Source organism: Rhincodon typus, chromosome 1 (genome assembly GCF_021869965.1).
Source record: "Rhincodon typus isolate 14 chromosome 1, sRhiTyp1.1, whole genome shotgun sequence".
Classification (NCBI taxonomy): Eukaryota; Metazoa; Chordata; class Chondrichthyes; order Orectolobiformes; family Rhincodontidae; genus Rhincodon; species Rhincodon typus.
In genome coordinates this window covers 44,735,216-44,750,237 of record NC_063332.1, presented here as the reverse complement: position 1 = coordinate 44,750,237, position 15,022 = coordinate 44,735,216, and the positions used below count along the sequence as shown (strand labels likewise).

The following is a 15,022-nucleotide window of genomic DNA, read 5'->3' as shown; positions in this document are numbered from 1 at the left end:
TCAGCACAGATGAGGCTTAATGATGGTCTCACACTGGAAGAAAAGAAATAGAACCAAATGCCCGATGATTAGGTTTCGCACTGTTCATCAATCTGGCGGTCGTCTTGCATGCTACCAGTGTCGCAGCTCTAATTACTATATTTCCTGTGACAGAGTTGTTGTAAGGAAACATACCACATAATGTGGGAATATTTAACCCTCTCGTGGGATGCAAGCAGTGCCTTAGCCTGTGCAAAGATTGATGAATCCTTTTAAAGAAAAAAACAGAAGGCAAAACTTGCATTTATATGGAACCTTACATGACCTCAGGATGACTAAAGCACATTGCAGTTATGTAGCACTTTTGAAGTATAGCCACTCCTGTAAAGCAATGAATGTTTCTATGCTCAATGCTCCTTGTGTCAAATGTCATATCCCAGTTTCCGTATCTAATTGTTCAAAATAAACTGTCCTGATACTTTCTCTTCATCCTGTAAGATCACCAGCATTAAAATGTCATTTCAAAAAGAGAGACTTCCCTGAGAAATTTAAACCAAGCTGCATAAATAGCTCAGAGATAGTAGGAACTGCAGATGCTGGAGAATCTGAGATAACAAGGTGTAGAGCTGGATGAACACAGCAGGCCAAGCAGCATCATAGGAGCAGGAAGGCTGACGTTTCGGGCCTAAACCCTTCATCAGAAATGGGGGAGGGGAAGGGGGTTCTGAAATAAATAGGGAGAGAGGGGAAGGCGGATAGAAGATGGATAGGGGAGAAGATAGGTGGAGAGGAAACAGACAGGTTGAAGAGGCGGGGATGGAGCCAGTAAAGGTGAGTGTAGGTGGGGAGGTAGGGAGGAGATAGGTCAGTCCAGGGAGGACGGACAGGTCAAGGGGGCGGGATGAGGTTAGTAGGTGGGAAATGGGGGTGCACCTAGTCATCACATTGTGATAGGTAAAGGAAGGCCCTGCTTCCCTCTGAGTGTTACAAGCCAGTCAAAAGGAAACAGAACAACAATAGGACTCTCTCTTGATGTGAATACTGGAAGCTGATCACGTTTAAAAATAACTTGAACTACAGAACCACTCTGCCAAAACTAAGAATCATGAAATCAACTGGTCAACTATCAAAATTAATGCTACCAGTAAATTCCCTCTACTGCTATTAATTCCTCCTTTTTTTTTATCTCTATCACATTGCATTCAACAATTTATTTATTTACAGTTGCCTCAAATATCACATCCTTTTATCAGTATCTTACTGACCCAAGAAATTTCAGGCATTACTGGCCCATGAAGTACTGATTTTGACCTGTATGATTTGCTTTGTACCATAATGAACTACGTTTAGTTGAACTATTATCTAATAATTAAATGAGTGCACTACGATGGAGTATTTAATGTGTAGTGTTAACTTCTTCACAACTTTCATTGCCTATTTATTACAACTCCTTGCTGTGATTAGAAATCCAATACCAGAAGATAGTTATGCAGCCTCCAGCAGAATGACATTCTCACAGACATTGCTAGAGTGAGTTCCTGTCAGGGAGCAGGTTTGAGAGGATTGGTAGAGTTTGACATCTTTCTCCAGTTGTCCACACCAACTGGGAGCCAGACTTATTTGTTCTGTGCAGTGAAGAGGTCAGCAAACAAAATACATCTAGTTTACATGGTGGATTGTGGCTGCCTATTGGGATTCTGTAAATGAAAAGACTATTCCCTGAAGAGAGGTAGATGGGTAACGGAAGAGTGAGTTCAGGTCCCAAATGAGTTGAAATTCTTCTGTGCAGTGTTTCCAGTGATTTGATTTACACTTATTGACATACAGTATGATCCAACACAATTTGTTTTAACAAAGGTCATTGTGGAAAAATTTGACAGAAAAATAACTCAGCTTAAGACCACATGAAGAACAACTAATGAGGACAAAAGCCTCATAGAGAGAAAGTTAAAAAGACAGACATAGTGGTATTTCACATAGTATTTGCTTTCCAATCTGGAACATTCTACGTCATCTCAATAGCAACCTTCCCTAAGAGTCCTATGCACATTGTGGTAGCACAACAAAGCATAACATAGAAAGTAGCATGATATTGGCAGACATTTTCTCTCAATTTTTCTGGTAGCAAGCGAGCCATAAAACAGAGTTGGGTACTATTTAACAGCAAAAACTTACAACAATATGCTAAATTTAAATAAGATCATGAAATGTCTCAGTTTAATGCAGCATGATTATTCATTGGATTAATTATTGTGAAGCAAATGTATTTAGGAAGAAAGTTGCAATAAAATCTGTACCTTTGGAGAGTGAACATGATTTGCAACTTTAAAGACAATCCAAATCCTGATCTGCTATCAGCAAGCACATTGTTCCCAGTTACTCTGTTGATTTCTGCAGGCAGGACCCCTCAAGGGTAATTTTTTTTTCAAGAGAACAGAAAAGGAAATATTGAAAGGAATAACAGAGAATATGGAGATAAGACAGTGAAAATACTGTGACAGAAGGAAACCGAAAGTAAGATCAGAGGGAGCCGGAAAACTATGGATGTGGATAAAGAAGAGAGCAGAAATAAGTTGGATGAAAATATACAAGATAAAGAAAACAGCGATAGGAGGAAGGAAAAAGATTCTGACAGTGGTATGCTGAGTGAAAATACATCTCTGATAGTGAAGTAAAGCACAAAATTTATGGGAGAGATGTTTGAGTCTTTGCATTTTAAAAGTAGTGAGTTCCTCTCTGATGTTGAGATTGACAATTCATTCCTTCAGCGATTTCCCAAGCTATCTGTTCAAATAAAAAAAAGTTCTTGCTTTCATATTTCTTTTATATATGAATCTTCTTGTTCCACTAGGACTTTGTTCTCTTTGTTCTACATTTCCTTTTCTCTCTTTTAAGGTTACCCTGTTGGTGTTGAATGTCTGCTGTACACATTTCCTACAAAACCCCAAAATTATTTTCACTTTGTTCTGAGTGGAAGCATTACCACGGTGAAGTACAACTGCAACCCCTTTTAAAGAACTTCGCTTTGATATAAAAACTGTTGGGTGTCCTGAGTTCGTAAAAGAACCATTTAAATACAAGACTTTCATTTTCCATCCGGGATGTGATGACAAACTGAATGTCTTAGAGTACATAACCAAAATGACAATGCTTGGATTAGTATTCCACCATTATTCTTTCATTGTTCGTGACTTAAATGCCAAAGGCAGGCATAAAGGTGGCCTAAAAATGGCTTCTGGTCCTTTATGCCCTGTGTGAACAGGTACACCAGCTGCTGAGAAAATGGTAAACAAAATCCCAGAGCTGGGCAGCTGGAGTTCCTGCATATTTTGAATTAGAAGTAAGAAGCAAATTGTGATCGAAATGATGATTTGTCAAAACATTTGTCATATTTCCTTTCATTCATATATAGGTGGAACCATGTATTTGGTCGGTCCTTAAAGAGAACTTTGGAGCTACTCAGATAATACCACCTGAGAAGATCCAGTATACATTCCCCTTCCTATTCCCCACAAGCTAGGCCTAAATTTTCATGGGGAGATGTGAACAATGTGCAATTTAAGTCCCACCCCCATCCCTGTGAAAATGCTGCATACTGAGTTTGGGTGTGAGATGTCTGGATTTAGATGGCCAGAGTAACCTTTTTGAGAGAGGCAAATTATCATTAACCCCTTTGAATATGGTCACAGAGTGCTTTTCAAAGATACCAGTGCCCTTTGGAAGGGATAAGAATTCTTTGGGAGTGATGGGGTGCAATTTGGAATTGTTAAAAATACACATAACTGTGTAATAAGTATATAAACTGATTGAAATGGTCAAGGATGACACAGAACTGCAATGCTGTTGTGGTGGAAATGTTAAAACTGTTTAGGGATTTAGCTCTGCTGGGCTTTAAGGCAAAGGGAAAAAAACAACTGAGCTTTCTATTTCACTCTGTTGATAAAAGACTGGTGGCTACACTTATAGGATTGGTGCTGCATGACTGATTTCATAGCCTAACACAATTATAATGGAAAGCCTGATAAGCAAACAATATAATTCATAGGCCCCCCAGTAGTGAGGTCATCAATAGACTAGTCACCTCACTTTAAGTCAGCAGAGTGATGATGGGCTGATGCGATGAGGCAGGCCACATAGTAGCAACAGTGGGCTGGTAGAGGCCTTACTTTGTTGACTGATTTTAGTTTTAGGCAAATCGGTTAATACTTTAGGGAGATCTAACAGGGTTAGAAGCAGCGTAAATGTTCTTCTAAATTACATTTTTTCCATGTCCTGAAGAAGTTATTCCATAGACAGAATGAGATTGCCAAGTTAACCATTGAAAAGGATGCTTTGTACCATATCCACAGATTGTGTTTGCACAGTTTACACAGATTATGACACCCTACTACATATATTGCAAATGGTCTTATGCCTGAAGCAACAACTTGCCAAAGCTCCTCAGAAAACACCTTCCAAATCCACTGCCATCTGTAAGGACAAGGCCATCAAAGATATAGGAATACCACCACTTTCAAGTGCCCCTCCAAGCCACTCATGACCATGCCAGGGGAACTTGATATTTTTAATGGCCATGGATTCTAGCTCAAATTGAAATTTTCAAGATGGAGATTTTAGTGATTGTAACAAGATCAGCCAAGTGGACCTCATAGAATTAGTGCTCCCTGATTGGGGCTGTTAACCTAGTTCAAAAAGGGAGCCCTGGTTGACATATAACCAAAAGTGTCAGACATTCTGTTCACTCTGCAAACTGACTGAGGGAGTTGGATCAGTGTCAAGAACTTTCCATGTGTAAATAAACGTGACTTGGTGACAGAATACCAGCCTCTGTGAAGTTATTTCAGTGGCAGTGAAAGAAAAGCATGCTTTTGATTAACTTTATTCGCAAATTTGAGTTGGTGTAAGCATTTCTGACGTCATGCTGCTATTTAGGAAGCTTAACCCATTTGATCCTGCTGTCAAAGACTGGGCCCAGTATGTGGAATTAATGTGTTATTTGTTTCTGGAGAAATGACGTTGGGGCAGATGAAAACCACAAGTAATTCTCCTGACAGCTTGTGGACCCATAGCTTTTTCAGTAATTAGAAGCCTAACTTTCCCTGAGGCAACAGATACTAAACTCTTTAAAGAGTTGATAGATTTAGTTAGGGAATATTACGAACCCAAGCCTCCCCTAATTCTCAGGCACTATTGATTTTATTCAGCAATTCAAGAACCAGGGGAATCCATATTATGAATTTTAACTATGTTAAGATGACTGACAGAGGCATGTGACTTTGGTTTAACCCTTAATGAGATGCTGAGAAACCATTTGGTATGTGGGATTAATGGTTATGTCATTAAGCATTAGGTGCAAAAGAACCTAAATAGCTGAAGTCCAACTGGACTTCAAACAGGCGCTACAAGTGGCTTTGTTATTAGAAAATGCAGCAAGTGGAGCATGGGAGGTACAGGGCATCCCAATGGAAGTGAGGACCCTCACCTGTCTGGCTGAGCTTGGGGAACACCACTTGAGTGAAGGCAATTGCATTGTCTCACTCAGGACATATCCTGAACAAAGGAACTCTACGTCAGCCCACAGAAAAACCCTAAAACGAAGCCAACCCTCAGCCAAAAGATTAACATTTTCTTCAGGATCTGGGCCAGCAAACTGTTGTAGTTGCTGCCAGTATGTGAACTTGAGACAGCAAAACAGTCCGACTAGATCTGAGTAAGAGTACTTATAGGCCAGTGTCCAGGAGACTGCACATCCTGGTAAGTCTACCTAGATCTGGTTAGCAACAGTTAAATTGCTTAGAAACATCCAAATCAGAACTAATGAAAATAAATGTCCAGTTAAATGATCACCCAGTTCTTATGGAGGTCTATACTGGCATGAGCATTTCAGTTATTGCAGAATCAGTCTTTAACAAAGTTCACTTTGGACTCCAACCCTTAAGTTTGCGCAAGACCTTGGCTAGATTGAGAACCTATACCAGGGAACAATTACAGATTAAGGGTACAACTTCGGTTCCAGTCTCTTATGAGGAACAGCTGGTTCAGTTACCACTGGTTGTAGTAAAAGGCTCCGGCCCAAGCTTGATGGGGTGAAATTGGTTGAGAACCATTCAACTAGATTGGCTCAACATTTTTAATTAGAAAATGGCTGCCTGAGTGAATTCCTAATTAAATGTTTTTCAGGAAGGTCTCGGGACTATCAAAGAAGCCAAGGCCACCCTGTATGTTGAGCAGGAAGCAATTCTAAGATTCTGCAAGGCCCACCCAGTGCCATTTGCCTTACGGGCAGAAGTAGAGACAGAAATCAGGAGGCTGGAAAGTAAAGGAATCATTAAACCAGATCAGTTTGCAGAATGGGCAGCACCAGTCATACCAATTATGAAGCCCCACGGGTCGGTTCACTTTTGGGGGGATCTTGAACAAACGGTAAACCGTTTTTCACAGCTAGATAAATACCCAATCCCTTGCATAGAGGATTTATATGCAAAGCTAGCAGGGAAGCAGTCCTTCACGAAGCTGGACATGAGCCATGCATACCTTGCAACTGCAATTAGATGAGGGCTTTAGCAGAAGTATGCCAAAATTAATACCCATAAGGGTTTGTACCAGTATACAAATCTGTCATTTGGGGTATCACCAGCCTATGCAATTTTTCAGCGGACGATGGAGAACATTTTACAAAGTTTACCCAAGTCGCCGTCTATCTAGATGACGTGCCAATAAAAGGGAATACCAATAAGGTGCACTTAGAGAACTTAGACATAGTCCTTAGATGTTCCTCCCAGGTAGGAGTGCACCCGAGAAGGGAAGGATGTGCCTTCCCAGCACCCCAAGTGACCTATTTGGGCTACAGAGTCGACAAGACTGGGTTACACCTGTTGGAAGATAAAGTGAGGGTGATCAAAGGTGCCCCAGCTCCCATGTCTGTACTGGAGCTAAGGTCTTTCCTTGGGCTATTATGGAAAGTTCATACATAACCTGGCTTCCATCCTGGCACCTTTGTACCAACTCTTAAAAAAAGGTCAGCCTTGGAAATCGTCATGCAGCTAAGCTGTAGACTTCAGAGAAGTGAAGAAACAGCTATCATCCTCGAAGATGTTGGCACACTATAACCCTAAGTGAGATCTGGCATTGACATGTGATGCCTCCCCATGCAGCATCTGGGTAGTATTAGCTCATTGGAGGCCCAATGGAGAAAAACGCCCAATAGTGTACGCATCCCAATGGCTAATTTAGAGTGTAAATACACCCTAGATAGAGAAGGAAGGTTTGGTGGTCATATTTTGAGTCAGGAAGCTCCCTTTACAGACAAAATTAGTAATAATAACAGACCATAAACCCCTGCTACATCTACTTAAAGAGGACAAGGTAGTGCCGCCCATAGCTTCAGGCCAAATTCAGCGGTGGGCTCGAATACTAAGTGCGTATAATTAAATGTTGGAACAATGTCTGGGAGGCCAAGTAGCAATTTGGATGCATTGAGCTGCTTCGCACCAGAAGAGTCCATAATGGTTTGAAATTTTTTGCACACACCACCAGTCACACCTGACAATATCAGGCTTTGGACGCAGAAAGATCTGGTCCTGGCAAAACTGAAACAGCTGGTGGTGATGGGGGAAACCAAAGGGCTGTCACAACCAGAATTGAAACCTCTTTGGGCCCAGAGAAACCAGATCACAGTAGAGGATGGCATATCACTATGGGGACCAAGAGTGATTGTCCTGAGCAAAGATAACCGCCAGATACTGGCTGAACTCCACCAGGGTCATGCAGGGGTTTCCAAAATGAAGATGTTGGCGAGAAGTTAAGCCTGGTGGTCAGGATTGGATGCAGGTGCTGCCATGTTGGTGGGGCAGTGCCCAGAGTGTCATCAAGGACAAAAGTTATGGCCAGCATCACCCCACATTCGGGGGAATGGCCAGGTAAACCCTGGGCTTGGTTACACATCGACTCTGCAGGTGCTTTCATGGGCTCAACGTTCTTAGTCATTGTGGATTCCCACTCAAACTGGCTGGATGTGCAAAGAGCTCATTCATCAAACACGGGGATGATGATAGAAAAACTACGCACATCTTTTGCAAAACATGGATTCCCGGAAGTGTTGGTCACAGATAACGGGTCATTGTTTACCAGCAAGGAATTTGAGCATTTCTAAAGTTGAATGGTATTTGTCAGACAAGGACAGTTCCATACCATCCGTCATCCAATGGTCTGGCAGAAAGTGCAGTCCAAACTTTGAAGGCAGGCTTAAAGAAACAGCCTGCGGCTTCACTAGATACCAAACTGTCCAGGTACCTACTTGATTATAGGGCTACCCCTCATGCAACAACAGGGATAGCTCCAGCAGAGTTGCTGATGGGGAGAAGTCTCCGTACCAGGTTAAATCTGATCTTCCTGGACCTGAAGGGAGGGTGAAACACATCAGGAATATCAATGCCAGACATAAGACTCTGCTTAAGCGAGAGAGAGAGTTTACTTCAGGGGACGGAGTTTGGTGTGGGAACCACAGGAATGGCCCTGCATGGGTAAGAAGCATAGTCAACAGGAGGTAATTTCCAGTGAAATATAAAGTTCAGGTAGTTGCGATGATCCTGAACAAGCACATGGACCATACGGAAGCTGCAAACTCGTAATGGCAAATACCTTTCTGACTCTTCCAGAACTCACGTGTTTTCTCTTTCCATCAAGTGTCGATGATACCTTGGAATCTGAGGTGGGCACAGTGGATGTTGCTGCCTCAATGCCTTTGCTGCCTGAAGAGAATAAATTTCTTCCGAGATGCTCTGGGCCTAAGAGGTGAGCTACTCTGCGTTACATACCGCCCGAACCAGAGGCAAAGTTGGAGGAAACTGACCGAGTGCTAAAATGCCGCAGGAGGAACTACCAAAAAAAGAAATGGGCCTATGTCCTCAGACTCAGAGAGGGAGGGATGTTGTGGTTGTAATGAGGTCAGCCAGTTAGACCTCATATTATATGAGTTGCCTGATTGGGGCTGTTAATCTGGACTAATCAGGGAGCCCTGGCTGACAGATAAGAACAGCAGTGTCAGTTACCCTTTTCCCTCTGAGGGAGCTGGATCAGTGTCAAGGACTCTCCATGTGTAAATAAAGTGTGACTTGATGACAGGATATCAGCCTCTGCGAAGTCATTTCAGAGATCAATACACTTTTATGAGGTAAGGGAAGATATGGAGTTGAGCTACATGTCAGCCATCATGTAACTGAATGGCAGAATAGGCCAGAGATGCACAATGATGTTATTCTGTCATATTTCAACCAGATTTTGCAGTTTTCAAATGTATTGTTTTACGTGACTGTGCACCAAAAAAAAAATTCTGCTCCAGAGGGCATGATATCAGCAACAGCTTGCATTTACACAGCACCATTTACATAATAAAGCAACCCATTAAACAATTAAAATGCTTCACAGAAACTTACATCCAAATATGACACTGAGCTACACTAGGAGATATTCAAACAGATATGTAAAAGCTTGGTGAAAAAGGCAGGTTCTAAGGAGTGTCTTAAATAAGGAAAGAATCACAGCGCTCAAGATTTAGGCAGCTAAAGGCACAGCCATCAATGATGGAGAAACTAAAATAAAGGATGTTAAACAGCACCAGATTTAGAGGAGCACAGGTATTATAGAGGATTGTGGCATTGGAATTGATGACAGAGATAGGGGGAGGGGTGTGATATTTTAAAATAAGAATGAAAATTTTAAATTTAAGGCATTGCTTCATAGGGAGTGAATTCACGCCTGACAGAGCAGGAACTATCCATGACAATAAAGCAATGATGTCACTAAACTCAATATATCTTTCTAATTACATATTGAAGAATGGTACAGTGGACATCCATAACTTTACATTTCCTATTTTCATTAAGCTGTTCTGCATTAACCACAGGACCAGCAGTGTAGTGTTACTTCTTTTTCTCTTTGAAATTCTTATCCAAAACCACCCTCTTTTGTTACCTTTACTCTCTTTTCCTAAAAAATCTCTTTAAGGCCCCATTTCCTGGATTATACCTTCACTCTCCTGATTTCACTGACTGCTTAGTGTCAGTCATTTCCTCTTGTTAAGTGCCTATTGGGAATCATTTTAGTCACAAGTGCTTTATTAGTGAATGTTGTTCTTGTTGTTGTTGTAGGTGGTTACACTACCAATGCTGAGTTGCAAAATTGGACTTAATATCATGGAGACACACATTACAAAGGTCCACAAATACTTGAACGAAAATGTCTTGCAGGCGTATTCAGGAGTTGCAATTAAGAAAACATTGTCAGAACATTTTAGAAATTCAGTTCCATTTTATAATATTATTATTATCATTATAAGTTTTCAGTGGTGGTTTAATTCTCGAAGGGTTATGCTCCTTCTGTAATGTGTAATGCCAGTTATTTTGCTGCAACATGTTACAAGTATCTCTTTATTCTACCTTTCTGTTCTGTACGTACAGATGTTTTTATATTTTACCTGATGTTTTACTGTCTTTTAATCTGACTGCTCTTTCTTCTGTTCTGTTACAGCTGATGTCTTGTTACAAAAGGACACATTTAGTGACACCCATCTGATGATCAAAGGATTTTTTTGCAGCTTCATGGCGAATAGGGGAGATGGTGCTGCAGTGGTAATGTCCCTAGATGAGTGATCCAGAATCTCCATTAAAGTTCTGGGGAATGGGTTCAAATCCCACCATGGAAGATGTTTAAGTTTTGAATTGAATTTAAAAATTTGTCTTAATGATGCACATGAAACTACCGCTGATTACTGTAAATGAATCACTACCTGATTCACTAATGCCCTTTAGGGAAGAAAATTAGTCATTCTTAGCTGGTTTGGCCTCTGGGCAATTCGGGGTGGACAATAAGTTCTGGCCTACCTTTAGGAAGAAAACTCATGAGCCGTATCATCACGTTGGGAAGTTTTTGAGGGGCTTATGAAACTTGTAAAATAAACAACAGCCATCCAAAAACATCTTGAAAGATCCATGATCTATTTAACGTGGAAACACAAAGTCCACAGTCCCTTTGACAGCTGAGCAGAATTGATTATTAGTTTGTAGCTAAGCATTCATAACGGTATTTGATTACATAGCTAAATAAACAAAGTCTAGAGAGTGTGAGATAACACAGTGTGGAGCTGGAGGAACACAGCAGGCATTTCGGGCAAACATTAACTTTCCTGCTCCTCTGATGCTGCCTGGCCTGCTGTTTCTTCCAGCTCCACACTGTGTTATCTCTGACGCCAGCAGCTGCAGTTCTTACCATCTCAAAGCCTAGAGAGTGTAGCCTAGAACATTAAAGCTTTTTGAAGTAGTGGAATAGATAGCCACCTGGAAAACTGCTCTAAAGACTGAACAACTAGCTGAGCCATTTTGGTCATTAGACTGAACAAGGGGCCATCAGTTCCACTGCTCAAAGGCTGAAGAAATAACTTGACTATCACACAAATAAAAAAAAAAATTCAAGGGGAAATTGACACATCAAATCTCAATTTCAATATTGATGCATGCTCAAGAGCATTTTATCCATGTGTAAAGTACTCCAATGCATCTGAATACTGCAATCCTCTCTCTGGGCTCCATCTCCACCTATCACATATTCCTTTCTTGCTCATTGGCCATCCTTCCCACACTCTGTCTTCAGCATATGTACCACGTTTTTCTAGCTACCATCAGTTCTGAAGAAAGGTCACTGGACTTGAAGTGTTCGCTTTGCTTTCTCTCCACAGATGCGGAGTTCCTCTGGCAATTTCTGTTTTTTATGTGAAGGATTGTAATGTTCTGCCAGTACTCACTGTTAGATAATCATCCAGTGATCCCCAGGAAATTGTGGCCAAGGTTAGGATTGGGCTATGCTAGAATGCTGTGCTTAGTCAGAACATGCACTTGTGTAGATCTGGACATTTGTACAAGAGTGTAAACTCATGATTGTAAGTCAGCAGCATGTTGTCCATCTTCCCTGGCTTTTAGTTCCATCGATCTATCCTTTTCTGTGCACAAACATGAAAACTGCACACTGGTGCCTTTAAGCATGTCTCAGCATTAGCTCATGACTTCAGGAAAAAAGGAAAGCAAATTTATAAAAGGCTGATAAGTTCCACTCTTCCCTGATTAAGAGGTAGTATTCATGCTGCTTTTTAATTTTGTAGTTATCGAGGGATTTAATTTCCTCTCTGGGTTGTTTATTTTTGGTTATTCATCTCATTGCTATTTTTATGGATATTGGTAGTGCAGAATGGCTGCCATATTTGACTACATATCACCAGTCACGTCACTTCAAAGGTAATTAATTGCACATGACGCTTTATAATTTTTGATGATCTGGCATAAAGCATGCAAGTTTTCCTTCTTCCATTCTTGCATTGTCTGCATGATTTTAGTTCCATCATTAAGCAGTTTAAGATAAGTGGCTAATGACCACATTAAAATAACGCACACAGAAATTTAATGCAAAAACATTCTTATAAATAGTGCTAAGAAAATTAAACCCTTAAAAGTGAATTTATCCCTTCACTGAGTAGAAACTACAACACTGTTTATAGCTGAAGAAAAACTAATAAAATGATAACACAGGAGAGACTCTTTGCTTGCAAAAACTTGGTTTTTATTGCTTCCTGAATAAAGTCTCATTCCGATGTTTTTCAAGCAGCAACTGATGGCCCAATTTTACCACTGGGAAAAAAATGATGTATACAATGCAAATATAAACACACATACACGTTATTAATTCTCAATCTTACTTAGAATAGGCGTTTAGAATGGTTTTCCCCTGTTGGACATAGCAGGGAGTGGAAATACTTGGTGAATTTGGAGAGAAACTAAGGATATGAAGGCCCACTTTCTCCATAAGCCAACATGTGAGTTCTTTAAGTGGTCAATTAACTCATAATTTTCCCAGTCACCTACTTCCTGAGTTGAAACTATGGCAACTTACCTCATGAGTTTTGGCAGGGGTGGTGGGGTGGTCATGCCTAATTGCCCCAGTCATCCCAATGCCACCTCCCTCCCCTTTCCTCCCACTCTCCTGATTCCCTTCTCCCCACAATTCCTAAATAAAGCAAACTCATTGCTGCCAGATTCACTCAGTAAATAGGCCTAGGCCCTGATTGGCTGGCAGTGTCTGCCAAATGGCAACCTAGTGATGATGCCTGTGATAGGCTGGCTTGTCTGGTCCTAATGGGCTGCTTGGCTGGTGATCCGAGAAGTTATCATGGCTGGTAGTCACCACCTCACATACTGAGCCCCGCACAAAGAAAATGTGTTAATACACTCCTGTACACCTTAGATTCTCATTGACTCAGGCCATTACCTGCCTTTACAGCTGAGGAGGATTCAACCACGATGCATGTGCCCTGAATAAGCCTGATATCATTCTCAAGACATAGCTGTGTTTTATCCTGAAAGTATGGTGAAGTTGAAAAACTCAAAGTATGGGAACAGGTTTTCCTGCTTCTTCTCTATCCTTCATCCCATTTGCCACGAGCAGCTGCGCCTTCATTTCTGGAACTATTTCTCTCAAAGTCGCTCCACCTCCTACTCGTACGACAGGACCACTTTGAATGGCTTTTAGTCATTCCTCTTAAAATCTCCTACTTTAGCTTAGAGGCAAATGGCTGGTTTGGTTGTGCTTCTATGAAGCTCATCGGGATGTTATTTTTATTTAAATAAAATTTTTTTTAAGGAACAGGTTTTCAGTGTAATTGCACAGTCATCGAGCTGTGATGTGAAATAAATCTGAGAGCGCAGTTACAAATGGAAACATTTACATGGCTGTGGGGCAAAAAGTATGGGAGAGAGTCTAATTGGATTGTTCTTTTAAAACGTTGACAGAGATGTGGTGGGTCAATTAGCTCTCTTCTATGGTGTATGAGTCTACGCTGCCTCAGAACATAAGAATATAAAGGATCAAAAGGAAAAGTCCATCTGATGGATTTTTCCTTGTAATGCTCTCTTTGGTAATGAGTATAATGCAGTATAGTAAAGAAAAGGATAGTTTTGTTTCCAGTAACTCTTGTGTTTATTCATTGGTGAGGAATTTTAGTTTTGGAAATCCAATGGCACTGTCAAGTGTTCCCTGTAAGGCAGCCTTCCTTCAACAATGTGCTGTGTCCCCTACACCTGACCCCAGCTCTGAGCAGTGGGTGGCACAGTGGCTCAGTGGTCAGTACTGCTGCCTCACAGAGCCAGGAACCTGGGTTCAATTCCAGCCTCGGGTGACTGTCTGCGTGGAATTTGCACTTTCTCCCCATGCATGTGCAGGTTTCCTCTGGGTGTAAAGATCTGCAGGTTAGGTGGATTGGCCACGGGAAATACAGGGTTACAGGGACGGGTTGGGTCTGGGTGGAATGCTGTTTGGAGGATTGGTGTGGATTTGATGGGTTGAATGGCCTGTTTCCATACTTTAGGGATTCTATGAAGATTCAACAAAGTGCCTCTAGATACTTCCTCCAGGTAGGCCAACAGGGCAAGAGTGATTGCTTCCCCATGGGGTACACAACCCCTCTACCTCTGCCAGAGTGCCAGGTCTGGTAGAGTAAGACTCTAAACTGGCCATTTCAAAGGTGTCATTTTTCTCCATGGTTCTACCGAAGGTGAGAGAGGACAGTGAGGGGGTTAAAAGTTGGGTAGGGAATGGGCTGTTCACCCATGTCTTGTCACTGGATTATTCACCTCACCAACCCCTCAAAAACTCCAAGCCTCGGATGGGGAGTAGGGAGTTACATTTGACCTGCCTTATGAGTTATGATGTGCAATATAATGCCAGAAAGCACGGTGGAAACAGACTAACATTCAAAAAGAAATTGAATAGATGCATGAAAAGGAAATATTCATATGACTTCAGGTAAAGAGCAGGGAAGGCAGGATTTTAAAGAACGAGCAGAGGTACAAATGATTGCCTTATGTTTTATACGATTCTATGATTTGTTTTATGACTGAAAGGGGGTTATTAAGTAGCATATGGCTAATATCCATGACAACAAGGTGCAGGGCTGGATGAACACAGCAGGCCAAGCAGCATCATAGGAGCAGAGAGGCTGCCT

General features: G+C 41.4%; 1 protein-coding gene across 1 annotated transcript in view; it reads right to left on the bottom strand.

Annotated features, from left to right (window-relative positions):
• Positions 1–15,022, bottom strand: part of LOC109928086 (CUGBP Elav-like family member 4) — a 1,150,049-nt gene that overhangs the window by 424,539 nt on the left and 710,488 nt on the right. The window lies entirely within an intron of this gene.